At 45.3% G+C, this 12,246-nt stretch overlaps 1 long non-coding RNA gene across 3 annotated transcripts; it reads right to left on the bottom strand.

Moving 5' to 3' along the window:
- Window positions 1-4,509: 4,509 nt before the first annotated feature.
- Window positions 4,510-8,287, bottom strand: LOC308340953. Of its 3 annotated transcripts, XR_013966649.1 has the most exons (5): window positions 8,148-8,287; window positions 7,436-7,543; window positions 6,067-6,163; window positions 5,790-5,896; window positions 4,510-5,184 (listed from the first exon to the last, which is right to left on the bottom strand). It is a non-coding gene; the product is annotated as an uncharacterized lncRNA (long non-coding RNA). The 3 variants fall into 3 exon arrangements; XR_013966648.1 differs by having other exon boundaries at window positions 4,510-5,896; XR_013966650.1 differs by lacking the exon at window positions 5,790-5,896.
- Window positions 8,288-12,246: the final 3,959 nt, after the last annotated feature.

The raw sequence follows: 12,246 nt of genomic DNA, 5'->3' as shown, positions 1-12,246 counted from the left end.
GCAGGAAAGGTTTTCACGAACCCAGTGACTTCTGGAGGCTGCAGAGCTCATAACTGGGAGCCAGAGAAGAAAAGTGGGAAGACACTGACTGGTTGCCTCCTGGAGACAGTCTGACTTGGAAAATCATATGAGCCCAGCCCTTTTGGACTCCGAGCTATCCATGTGGGATTGCTCACAGTGCAGAGTTCTTTGAAGTACTTGACTGTTGTGGCATGACCTTGGGACACAGAGACCAGCAACACAGGATCGACAGAGGAAGACCCAAGCTGCCAAAAGTGAAAGAAACTAAGATTCTCTGCTTGGGAATAAAAGCCTGCCAGTGTCTGGTTTTGAACTGCCTACAACCAAGTCCATGGATGATGGATGGGGACCCATGGTGGGCAAAGAGAAGGCCATGACTTTCCACCAGCCTAGAAGATGGGGGACTCAAACTGGTACTGATTAATTTGAGAAATGAATAAAATGTGGTCTTTCTTGCATTCCTCCGGGGTGGAGCCGTTTATACATGTGATATTACTTTTCATATTTATGATGTAGAGGCCAAAGCATATGCCTTGAATCACTTCTATTTTTGGAACCTATTCCTTGTGTTCTTTGGAAACATTCCTTGTAATGTCTTTACAAACTCTAAACATTTTTCATTGATTTGTGCCTAATTACAAAAGTGATCCATGTTAATTATAGAAAAAATTAAAAGATAAAAGCATTAAGAGGAAAATGAATCTTTTTTTTTTTTTTTTTTTTTTAAGATTTTATTTATTTATTTGACAGTCAGAAATCACAAGTAGGCAGAGAAGCAGGCAGAGAGAGAGAGAGGAGGAAGCAGGCTCCCTGCTGAGCAGAGAGCCCGACATGGGGCTCGATCCCAAGACCCTGGGATCATGACCTGAGCCGAAGGCAGAGGCTTTAACCCGCTGAGCCACCCAGGCGCCCCCAAATGAATCTTTTACAATATGATTTTTAATACCTATACATATTTTTTGTTTATGTATATTTGAATGATCCCCAAGGTGGGCTATGTAGTTTTTTTTCCTCTTATAATTAATACTGAGATCAACTGCACATTTTAAATTATTTAGTATAAACCCTAGAAGTGGAATTATTGGGCCAAAGGCTACATTCATTTTTAAGCATTTATTGCATTTTCCTAAATTTCTTTCCCTAGAGTTGTATCAGTTAACTATCTCAACAGCAGCTCACAAGAATGCCTATTTGCTGCACCCTTACTAAGATCAGGTATTGCCGTTTCTTAAATGCTGTCACCTACGCAGGTCACCGTCGGCTCTCATCTGGATGATTTATGACAGCCATTGCTCTCCCTGCTCCAGTCAATCTCCATATCTTGTCCAGCGTGGTTCTCCTGACCCATGAATCTGATCATGCCAGTTTCCTTCTTAGAACCCTTTAATACCATCCACAGGCCACAGAATGGACTTGAATGTCCTTATGGCCCATGAGCTTCTTCCTGTCCTGTTCCAGCTATTCCTTTGGGGTCGTCTCTATCATCTTGTCATGCGCCCCTATACCCCATATGGGGAACTCATTTGCATTTTTAGGAGTCATTCATGTTTCCCTGAACCCCACCCCCAACTCTCGGTTCCCGTCCCTTCCCCTCTCTTCACTTTCTAGTCTCTGTACATGCAACTCACTCAGGCAGGCACACTCCTTCCCTCTCTGGCAAGCTAACTACCTCCTCCCACACCAGTGCTGAGAAACCAGGCTCCCCCCCCCCCACCCCGTCTGAACTGCTCAGACCGGTGTTTGACATTAAACAACACCGCCCTCTAGAGGACCTCCTTGCATTCTGGGACAAGTGGACCCCTAACTCCTGAGTGCTGTGGGAACTTTACTGTTGGAATATTCAGGGATCCTGATGCCAGCCATAACCCAATTATTTCCTCAGATATTGCCTCTGCCCCATGCTTTCTACTCTCCTCTTGTGGAACTTCAAAAAACCCTGTGAGACTTTCCTACTGGGTCCTCAGATCTCTTACTCCTTTTTGTATTTTCCATCTTTTTTTCTCTGTGCTGCAATTGATGGTTTCTTCCCTCCCATCTTCCGGTTTGCCAATTCTCTCTTCAGCCACATACAATTTACTGTTAAATCTTTCTGCTGAGCTATTTATGTTGCTTATTGTAATTTTTAATTATAGAGATTTTATTTGGTTCTTTTTCAGTTCTGCACTGTTACCTTTCATTTTTTAAAAAGATTTATTTATTTGAGAGGGAGAGAGAGATGTGTGTGCAAGGGGGAGCAGAGGGAAGGAGAGAATCTCAAGCACACTCCCCACAGAGTGCAAAGCCCGATAAGGGGCTCAATCTCATGACCCTGAGATCATGACCTGAGCCGAAATCGAGAGTCTTTTAACCAACTGGGTCACCCGGAGGCCCCTGCCCTATTACTTTTTGAATGTAATTTCCAGGTCCCTGCTAAAACCTTTATTCTTGTGTTTTATTTCTATAAATATAGTAAGTATACCTGTTTTATAGTTTGCATATGATAATCATTAGTTCTGTGTGTCTATTTCTGTTGTCTGGTCTTTCTGCTCTTTTTAACTTACAGTTTCTGGTTTCTGAGTGTGTCTGGTTATCTTTCGCTATGTGCTGATCATTGTATTTGGAACACTGTAGTAATAATGAGGAACCCTCGGATGAGGACATATCTATCCTGGGAGCATTTTCACCTATTTTTGTTGTGTGCCTGGGGTACTACTAGTCCAGGGCTCCCTTCAACTAAGTTCAAGTCTTGAGTTTTTCTCAGCCACCTGGGCATGCTAACACTAGGCTGTGAGTCCCTGCAAGCTTTTCTTCCAGTTCACCTTATTCTAAGGCTCTGGATCTTTGGGGTCTCAGCTTAAAGAAAAGAATTTTTTTTCTTGCTTTTTTTTTTTTTTAAGATTGATTTATTTATTTGACAGAGGGAGAGAGCACAAGCAGGTGAAGTAGCAGGTAGAGGGAGAAGCAGGCTCCCTGCTGAGGAAGAAGCCAGCTGTGGGGCTCAATCGCAGGACCCTGGGATCATGACCTGAGCCGAAGGGAGATGCTTAACCAACTGAGCCACCTAGGTGCCCCAGAAAAGATGTACATAAAATATGTACACAGTACATATTTTTGGTAGGTTCTAGATTTTGATTTTTGTCTTCCTGAGCCTGGAAATCCACAGCTTGGTTTTCAACTGCTTTTTTTCTTTTTGGATCAGGAAATTCCCTCAGGGCAAGGGCAGCTTTGAATGCTGGGCTTACCTCTCTGGGTTCTTATCCTCGCCCAGATTTGAACCCAGCCATTACTCACTACCTTGTTTGTTCTTTGATGCTGGGTTTTTTGTTTTTTGTTTTTTTTTTTTAAATCCATCCAGTTCTTTGACTTGTCCTCAGTGGGTAGATTGGTCCTACTTACCTTAGCTTTCATACCAAAAGTGGTCATCTTTATTCCTTGTTTTGCTTGGACCTAACAATGCCGAAGGATAGAACTTGAACTTAGTTCTCAGTTATGGCTCAGATATGAAAAGATCTCTCTGAATGGTATATATGAACTCCCAGACGGAGGAAGGAGAGACCAAAGCCCCTTTTCAGCTCCTTAGATGGATGGTGGGGGAATGTGCACAGGTCTCCTTTAGAGAGCATTCATCTCAAGCAGTTCTCCTGGCCGCAGGCAGGTGGCGTCCCCATCTCCACTACTTGGCTCAGCTTCTGTGACAGAGCTGGGACATGCCAGTCTACAGCTCCCAGAATGCACTTCTGCTAGAGCTCTCTGGTCAGCAGCTGGCTCACGGCACTTCACCTATAGGAAATGCATTCCTTGTCATGGGCTGTGCCCCTCCCAGTCCCCCAGTCCCAGTCTCACTTCTTTTCCAATTGTGTTCTGACAGTCTCTGTGCAAATGTAGAACAAGGTGGGACAAGGGGAGAGGAAAGGATGAAAAGCACTCTAGCTGTCTATTTTTTGGGGTCAGTCCAGACCTTGGGTTTCTCAAGCAGATCAAAGGAAGTTTTCCTGTGGCAGGGTTGCTCTGGTTTTAGCATCATGCCATGGGTGGTGTTGTAGATTAAATAATGCCTCCCCCTGCCATTGCCCCCAATGTCGTTGTCCTAATCTCCAGAACCTGTGAATATGTCACCATAACAGCAAAAGGGACTTGCTGTTGTGATTAAGTTAATGACGTTGAGATAGGGAGATCATTCTACGTTATTTGAGTGGTCCCAAAGTAATGCCAAAAGTCCTTTATAAGAGGAAGGCAGGAGGGTCAGAGGGCAAGAAAGAGACTTGATGACAGGAGTAGAGGTTAGAGTAGTTTGAGAAAGGGGACATGAGACAAAGAATGCAGGAGGCCTCAAGAAGCAGGAAGAAGACAAACCATAAAAGACTCAATCTCAAAAAACAGACTGAAGGTTGCAGGGGGGAGGGGGGATGGGAGAGGGTGGTGGGGAAATGGACGTTGGGGAGGGTATGTACTATGATGAGTGCTGTGAAATGTGTAAACCTGGCGATTCACAGACTGTACCCCTGGGGATAAGAATACATTATATGTTTATTAAAATTTAAAAAAAAATTAAAAATTAAAAAAAAAAAAAAGAAGCAGGAAGAAGGCACAAAATGGATTCTCTCCTAGAGCCTCCAGAAGAAAGCAACCCTGTCAAAACCTTGATTTTAGGACTTCTGACTTCCAGACTGCAAGATAATAAATTGGTGTTTTAAGCCATTAAGTCTGTGGTAATTTGTTACAGCAGCAATAGAAAGTGGATCCAGGTGAGCCATCAATTTAATTTATTGTCTAGTTCCACCACTAACTATTATAGTTGGTGGAAACTGTTTTCAGACACTGGAGACAGGTCCAAGTTACGCTCTCAACAAAAGTTGTCATCGCTATTGAGAAGGGTTGAGGTTTTGTCTTTTTTCTACACCATCGACGCTGCTTCTTCTTCTTCTTCTTCTTCTTCTTCTTCTTCTTCTTCTTCTTCTTCTTCTTCTTGGTGTGTGTTCTTTATTTAATTTAACATCGCCGTCTCACTGTGATGTGAGAACTGCCCCACCTTTGTCAGAGTTTGTAGTATGTTCTCTGAGCAGGAAAGAGTCGCTCCCTCTTCCTGGTGATGGAGCAGGCTATTTACCTCCAACCAGCTCACGTCAGTTGTGTATGTTCCACGCGGAGTTCCCTGTTACTCACCAGCCCACATTTTGAGAGTCCCTTTGTGGAGATCAACAGAGGTAGAAAGAAAATATGAAAATACCTTAAAGGGCTATACTCATCCATCTGAGAAGATGTCTTCTGAGGTTCAGAGGATGGTCTGGGTATGTGACATGCGTGTGAAGACATGCTGGAGAATACAGGACCATGTGACGGGTGGAAGACACACACACCCTCACCCGCCCCGCTGCCACCCAGCCAGCCCTGTATCAACCACACCATCTCCCTGTGCTCCGGCTTGGAAATTCATTGTACAGTTTTTCTATTTACATAAATTTGTGGCTATAAAAATAAGAAAGACATGGTCCTTTCTCTTAAATTCATCAGGGAGACAACAGCTCCACAAATAATTACAGTGCAGCGTGGTACTTGTTATGGGACAATGACAAGATAAGCAAAGGACTGAACCAAGAGGAAATGGTAGAGGTATTCATTAACTAATTAATGAATTCAAGCTACTACCAGCAAGCTCTGTGTCAGAGCTTGGATGATCCCTTCCCCTGAGAAAAAGAAGGAGGAGGAGGAGGGGTATGGGGAAGACAAAGAGGAGCTGTGGAAAGAAATCTGTTACAGGCCCTAAGCCCATACACTTAGGACTTGCCCACCTCTGCCCCCACAGTGTCGATGCCAGCTCTGAACAGTCACAGCCACACAGACTAGACACACTGATGGTGCTAAGGAGGCGGCAGTGGTCTTCTGCAGGCTCTTCTCCCTGGGGACCCAAATTTAGGTCACTTGTTTGTTCTCTTGGTGAGGCCAGTCTTGGGGACTGTTCTGGGAACTGGGTGGGCTTTCTCTGCCACCCGTGTATCCACTTGGCTCCAGCCAAGGGTGACTTCCCTCTGTGCGGTCTGCTGCCTGGTCACTATGGGGTCTGCTCACCTTGTTCCTCGCCGTCCTCAGGGCCCACCCAGGACTCTCCAGAGCCACCTTCCACACCTTCCTGGGGTATGTGGGAAGCACAGATTTCCTCTTTGCCCTGTGGGAGCCAAAGAAGACCTGGAGATGTGAGAGGTTGGCTCAGACCTTCTCTGCTCAACCAACAGACCACACTGCCTTTTCTCCTTTCTTGTGGCCCTCCTGTATTGATGTGAGATATCTGGGGGGTTTATTTCCCTCTACAGTTAAGCAGAATGTTCTGGGCACAAGACCCTCTGTTCCCAAACCTCCAAGACTATCCATGATTTATTACTCACTCCCTCTTCCACCCAGATTCAACACGGAGGCAAGGGCAAAAGAGACGGATGCAATGCTAGCCTTGAAATTTTCTTGTTTTCCTTTTCCAATCCTTCCAAGACTCTCTTTCCAGACCACGAAAGGATCTGGTACTTCCCCTGGTCTCTGGTTTCCCAAATACACTCTAGGGCAGCGTTGGCAAACCGTGGTTTGTGTGGTAAATCTGATGATAGCCTATTATGTCAATGAAGTTATATTGGGACATGACCACTTACTTACTGTCTGTGAGCTGCTGACTACAACTGCAGGGCTGAGAAGTGGAGATAAGGACTATTTGGTCATTTAAGGAGAAAGACTGACAACCCCTGCTCTAGGCTCTGAGTCCTCTGGGTTTGGCCCCAGATACTGACAGCTAGTCTTTTTGAATCCAAAGACATTGACCCCAACTCCCACCCTTATGGCATTGTTCTTGCAGTTGAAGCCAGTACGCTTGGAACTCAAAGTCGAGAATGGAACTCTTCTCCTAGGGGTCCTTTGGTGTCTTCTCTTCCCTAATATAGTACGTCTGGCTTGAGTTTAACAATGAGAAAAAGAAGTGCCTCGATTAATATTTCAAAAGGTGTCTTCTCACTTTATCTCTGCCTTCCTGCTGGTTGCTTGTGTGGATTCATCCCTCAGTAGACAACGGGCTGGGACCAGGGCACCAGCTCTCTGACGCCCCCTGAGGCAGCCATTTCCCCTGAGGGAATCAAAGAGACACTGTCTCCTACAGAGCTGTTAGGTGGCCAGTTCCCCAGTGCGGGAAGCACTGAAGGTTGGAGCTAGAAAAAATGATGGTGTCTTCTTCACGCCTTCCCATACTCCCTCTGCTGTAATAGTGAACATGTAAGGTGTGGAAAGGCTGATGAGAAATTAGGAATGGCCTCGTCAGGAACACAGCAAGACCTAGAGTCCATTCTTCCGCCCTCTAATTTCCTGTTCCTGTGCTGCAACAGACCCTGAGAGCAGCCAGGCTCTGGGCCTCCCGTGCAAGCTTCTCAGAGCCTGGCCTCTCTCCCCTTAGGGCCCCACTCACGTGACTGCCAGGGATTAACCTCAGCAGCAGAAATGCACACGACGGGATTGGATCAATGATGATCTGGAGCCCCGAGTCTATGGATCCTGTGCTTCTGGGTGCATTTCTCTGCAGGTCATGGGGAAGAAAAAAGATGAAAGTCACCGTGGAACTACACAGGTATGACCGGGGTGAAGGAGCATTGATCTTAATGACCGCTGGCTCCTGCCACATTGCCCGCCACAGCCAGCCTTCTCTTCTCTCTCTCGGGAACTGGTTCTTAGACAGTGATCACTGTTGATGGCGGTGCTGGCTATGGTGCCTGAAGGAATACAGTGTATAAACCATAGCTAATATTTAGCACTTAACCACGTCCAGGGCGAATCTGAACACAGCATATACTGGGCTAGATGAGTGGCTCTGCATCATTGATGGGATCCAGTCCCACTCCTTCATGTGATATATGATATATGATGGTTCTTGACAAGTTCTCCCACCTCCTCTCCAGTTACACCCCCTTCAAAATTTCTGTTCAACCATACTTTTTGAACTTAAAAAAAAAACCAACAAAAATATATTTTATCCATTTTAGCCAATAAACCTTTGGACATAACATTTTCTCTGTCCTGAAAACTGCTTCTACCTCCCCAAACACCCCACACATTTACCACTTCCTAACTCCTATTTGCCCAATTAATTCTTTCTAATCACTCCAATTGCAGCTTAACATTACCTCCTCCAGGAAGCCATCCCAGACTCCTGAGTGCTATGATCCCAGAGCACCTGGTACTTCTGTGACATGCTTGTTCTCATACTGTGTTATAATTGTCTGTTTACTTCTATGCAAGCCACCTTAGACTAGACCTTTGCCCAGGTGCCTAGAACTCAGAAGGAATTCAGTAAATATTTGCAGAATAAATAAATGAACAAATGTCCAAAGGAGGTTTTGCTAACCCCATGTGCAGAACACTTACGTGGCTTGTCCAAAGTCAGTCGCATACCAGAACAGAGTTGAGATTCAAATGTAGAGCTATCAAATCCAAGTCCAATGTTCTTTACAGTGTCTCCTAAGGCCTGACATAAGCCTGGATGTTCAGACAGGTGTAGGAGAAACATGCCCTTCAGACAGAGTATCGTCACCCACCTAAATAATTGAAGAGAAGTCTAGAAGAAAACACACTAATAGGAAATCATGATCATCTCTGGGAAGATAGAGGGGGTTAGGAGGACTGTGGTATTGTTCAAAGTGGCCTTAAATCATACCTGTAGTTTTTCTTTTTAACCAGAAGAATGTATTTCTGTGTTTCTTATATAGTTAAGAATTAATTTTTAAAAATGAGCACCACGAAAGGATTTTCTGTACCACATTCTCTAGTTGATGAATTCTTCTATTAAAGGATTTGGAAATTAGCACTGATGTTTTACTTTACTGCTTATTCAAAAAAGAATAAAGAAAAGAAAAGAAAACAACCAAGAGACTCTGGCCCCAATTTTTAAAAATGCTTACCATTACACTCAGCACTAAAATTAATTGAATTGAGAAGATGGACTGTGGTAAGTGAAGTGTGGCAGTGACTAGACTACTTAATTTGTTAGTTTCTTTCAATTTATGACTCTTGGTCGTGGACGATTTATCTTTGATGCTCTTTCTCTATTTGTGTTTATTTCTAGTCATAAAGCATCTGGTCTGTGTAATTAAGGGGAGCTGAGAAAATATAATTAGCCAAACAGGCAGGAAGTAGATGGCAAATCTTCTTCATGACAGAAATGTATTCCTTCCTGGCTAAAGACCTTATTTTTTGACTCCCCTGGGGTCTGTGAATGCCCAAATCGCTCCCTTTCCTGAAGCCATTCCTTTAGAGCGCCCTCTGGTGGTTGGTCTGATAAAAAGTCTCTGCACAAGCTATTGCCTCATTCCTCAGCCCCCTTCCTGGTTCTGGATGCGTGTATAAAAATGCATAGTTGTTGGCTTAGGAATGCCCCTCGAGAATGTCTATGAGCACAGCTTAAGGTCTAGGTCAAGAAAAAGAGTGCCACAGGAAGAGCTCAAAGTAACAATAGTGACAACTTCTAAGTAATCATGAAACCTGGAGAAGTATGTACCATGCCATCCTCTACAAAGGACAGGGTGATTATGGGACTCCTCACGTCCAGACGTGGGCACCCTTGGGACCAGCCCCATGCCTGGATGGCACAGCTTAGTATCGGTACATGGGACGGACTGCATGATAGGGGATGTGATTGGTGTTACCGTTATGGGTCTGCAACAGAGAGGCTGTCATAGCCACAGGGAGGTGGACAGATTCATCTGAGAGGACACCTATGCAGCCTGAAGAGTGAAGTCTTTCTAAGGATCAAACTACTCCTTGGATGCGTTTTGTGAAGTGGTGAATAAGGCTGATCCGAAATAACGACCAGGCACAAACTGAACGCCCCCAACAGGCCTGACGGTAAACTGTGGCTTCATATGGGGCCCTTGTCAGGACAAGAACTCATATGTCATCATCCCATTTGCTGACTGAAACACTGGTGAGGCACAAGGCTTCTGGAGTTGACGTTTCTGGGCTCAAAGCCACTATCTTCCTGGCGTGGACCCTGGGAAAGTAGCCCAGCATCTCCATTCTGGGCTTACTCACCTGGACGGCGCAGTAAGATGAGGAGGACTTGCTGGTGAGGACCTGGCGAGTCAGCCGGAGTAAGAGCTTCGGGCGGGGCTCCTCACAGGACACTGAGTGACTGAGAACAGTTGTTCTTCATTGTCACCACACTAGCTCTCCCGTCCTTCACTCCTCTGGATCCTCAGGTTCTTTACAGTGTCTCCTAAGGCCTGACATAAGCCTGGATGTTCAGACAGGTGTAGGAGAAACGTGCCCTTCAGACAGAGTATCGTCACCCACCTAAATAATTGAAGAGAAGTCTAGAAGAAGAAGTCTCTCTAGAAGAAGTCTCAATTATCCCACATACCTGCCACCATCTTGGTTCTCCTGGGGCCCTGCCTGCAGTGTCTTGTCACCACCTCTAGAGCCCACCATCACGCTGCAGTGGACATCTCTGGGGGTGATGGCTTGACTCACCACTACCCTCTCTCCTCTAAGGCCCACAGTCTTAGCTCACCCATATGACCCTGGTCACTTAGGAATTGTCCCTTGACTTGTGCTATGCCAAGCAGCATCTGTCTTCTGTGTATCGGAAAAGTGGAATAAACAGGCTCAGAGGTTGTCTGCTGCCGGAGCCAAGGCATGCTAATCAGAATGTTCTAGATAGAAGGTCTCATGAGCTTATGTGACCACATCTCTGGCCACATCTTCTCCAACTTCTGAGACAGCTCCTGTTCTTTAAGAGTTCGACGGTGGATGCCTACCATTCAGAGAGCCTCTCCCCGCTCCCCCCCCACCCCGATCTTTAGTGAAGATTTGTGCCTCAAAGTGCAAAGTTCTCTACCTCTCCCTTTAAGTGGCAGGCTGCAAAAAGCCTCTCCGTTGATTCTTTCCGAGCTGAAAGTAGGTGTTTTGCTTGTAAAGCTCGAGCAGGCAGAAGAGTTGCCATCTGGAGAAGAATGGAGAACATTTGTGAAATGAGCATATCTCCTGTTTGCTATGGCATTGGGCATTAAAAAATGTAACAGATGGCTTCACTAGATGATTACGGACAATATGCAGAGATTCAAACGTGTCTGTTTTTTTTGCCTCTTCTCTTGAGTGCCACATTGCAGGACTTGTCAGGAGGCAAAATGGTGTAAAGAAAAGAACACTGGCTTTGCAGTGCCGGCAAACTCAGCCTGAAAATGTGTGCCCCATCGTGTGTTCTTGTGCAGCCTGACCCTGCTTCTCCTGCAGCCACATGGCTTTCCCCGGCACCCTCCTTTCCATTCCCACGGGGGTCACTGTGCTCTGTTATCTCGAAACCTCTGAAGCATGTTTGCCACTTACCAAGGGAGGGAGACTCTGCAGCTTGACATTCAAGGACTGCCGTGATACTATCCTGCACAACTGTTTTGTCTTTTTTGTTTATTTTGTTTGTTTGTTTTTTAAGTAGGCTCTACACCCAACACGGGGCTTGAACTCATGACCCTGAGTTCAAAAAGTCACATGCTCTACAGAATAAGGCAGCCAGGCGCCCCCTGTCCTGAACACCTTCTAAGCCATCTTTGCAGGTATGGCGTTATTCGGAGGCTGCTATGGCAGAGTAAACAAATACAGAAAAGAAAACCTGCGAGGACCAGCGTAAGGGAAGGAGCCCGAGGAGTGGGGCTGATTGGTGGCAGGTTGCTAGGCAACTGTGCAGTCGCGGAAGCAGCCTGGGCTGAGCCACCAATGACCAAGGCCAGTGAAAACTCCTGCATTTTGTGATTTCTGTTTTCGTTGGAAAGACCCACCATTTAGGGTGCTATCGGATGGAAGTTTGTATAGGCATGTGCCTCCGATAATTGATATGTTCAGGCTCAAGAAATTTCCCCCTGTTCGGTGATGAAAAAAACCTATTAATGACTTTGTTTTTATTGGGGAATGTGTGGGGGGTAGTTGTTGGGTATAGAGTGGGAAACATTTTCTAAGTAGCAAGAAAAGAAAAATGAAGTGGAAGTCATTATTCTGCTTTTCAGAATTAGTTTCCTTTCTTTCATGACAGTTGCCTGGAGACTTTGTTTATATGTATTTATAAAGAAATAAATACTGAACACAGGCCTAGAAATCCAAATGAAAAACATGCCACTCTCAGCTCTGAGATGCTGAGTGTTTGAGCTGTGAGACTAAGAGACCATGTTTGCCTGCATGCTTCTATTTCTATCTTTGCAATCTGCTGAAAAAGAAAAGTTACATACACGTACTCACGCA

The sequence above is a fragment of the Martes martes genome (genome assembly GCF_963455335.1).
Source record: "Martes martes genome assembly, chromosome: 4".
Classification (NCBI taxonomy): Eukaryota; Metazoa; Chordata; class Mammalia; order Carnivora; family Mustelidae; genus Martes; species Martes martes.
The sequence above is the reverse complement of the archived record's forward strand: the minus strand, read 5'-3'. Positions and strand labels throughout refer to the sequence as shown.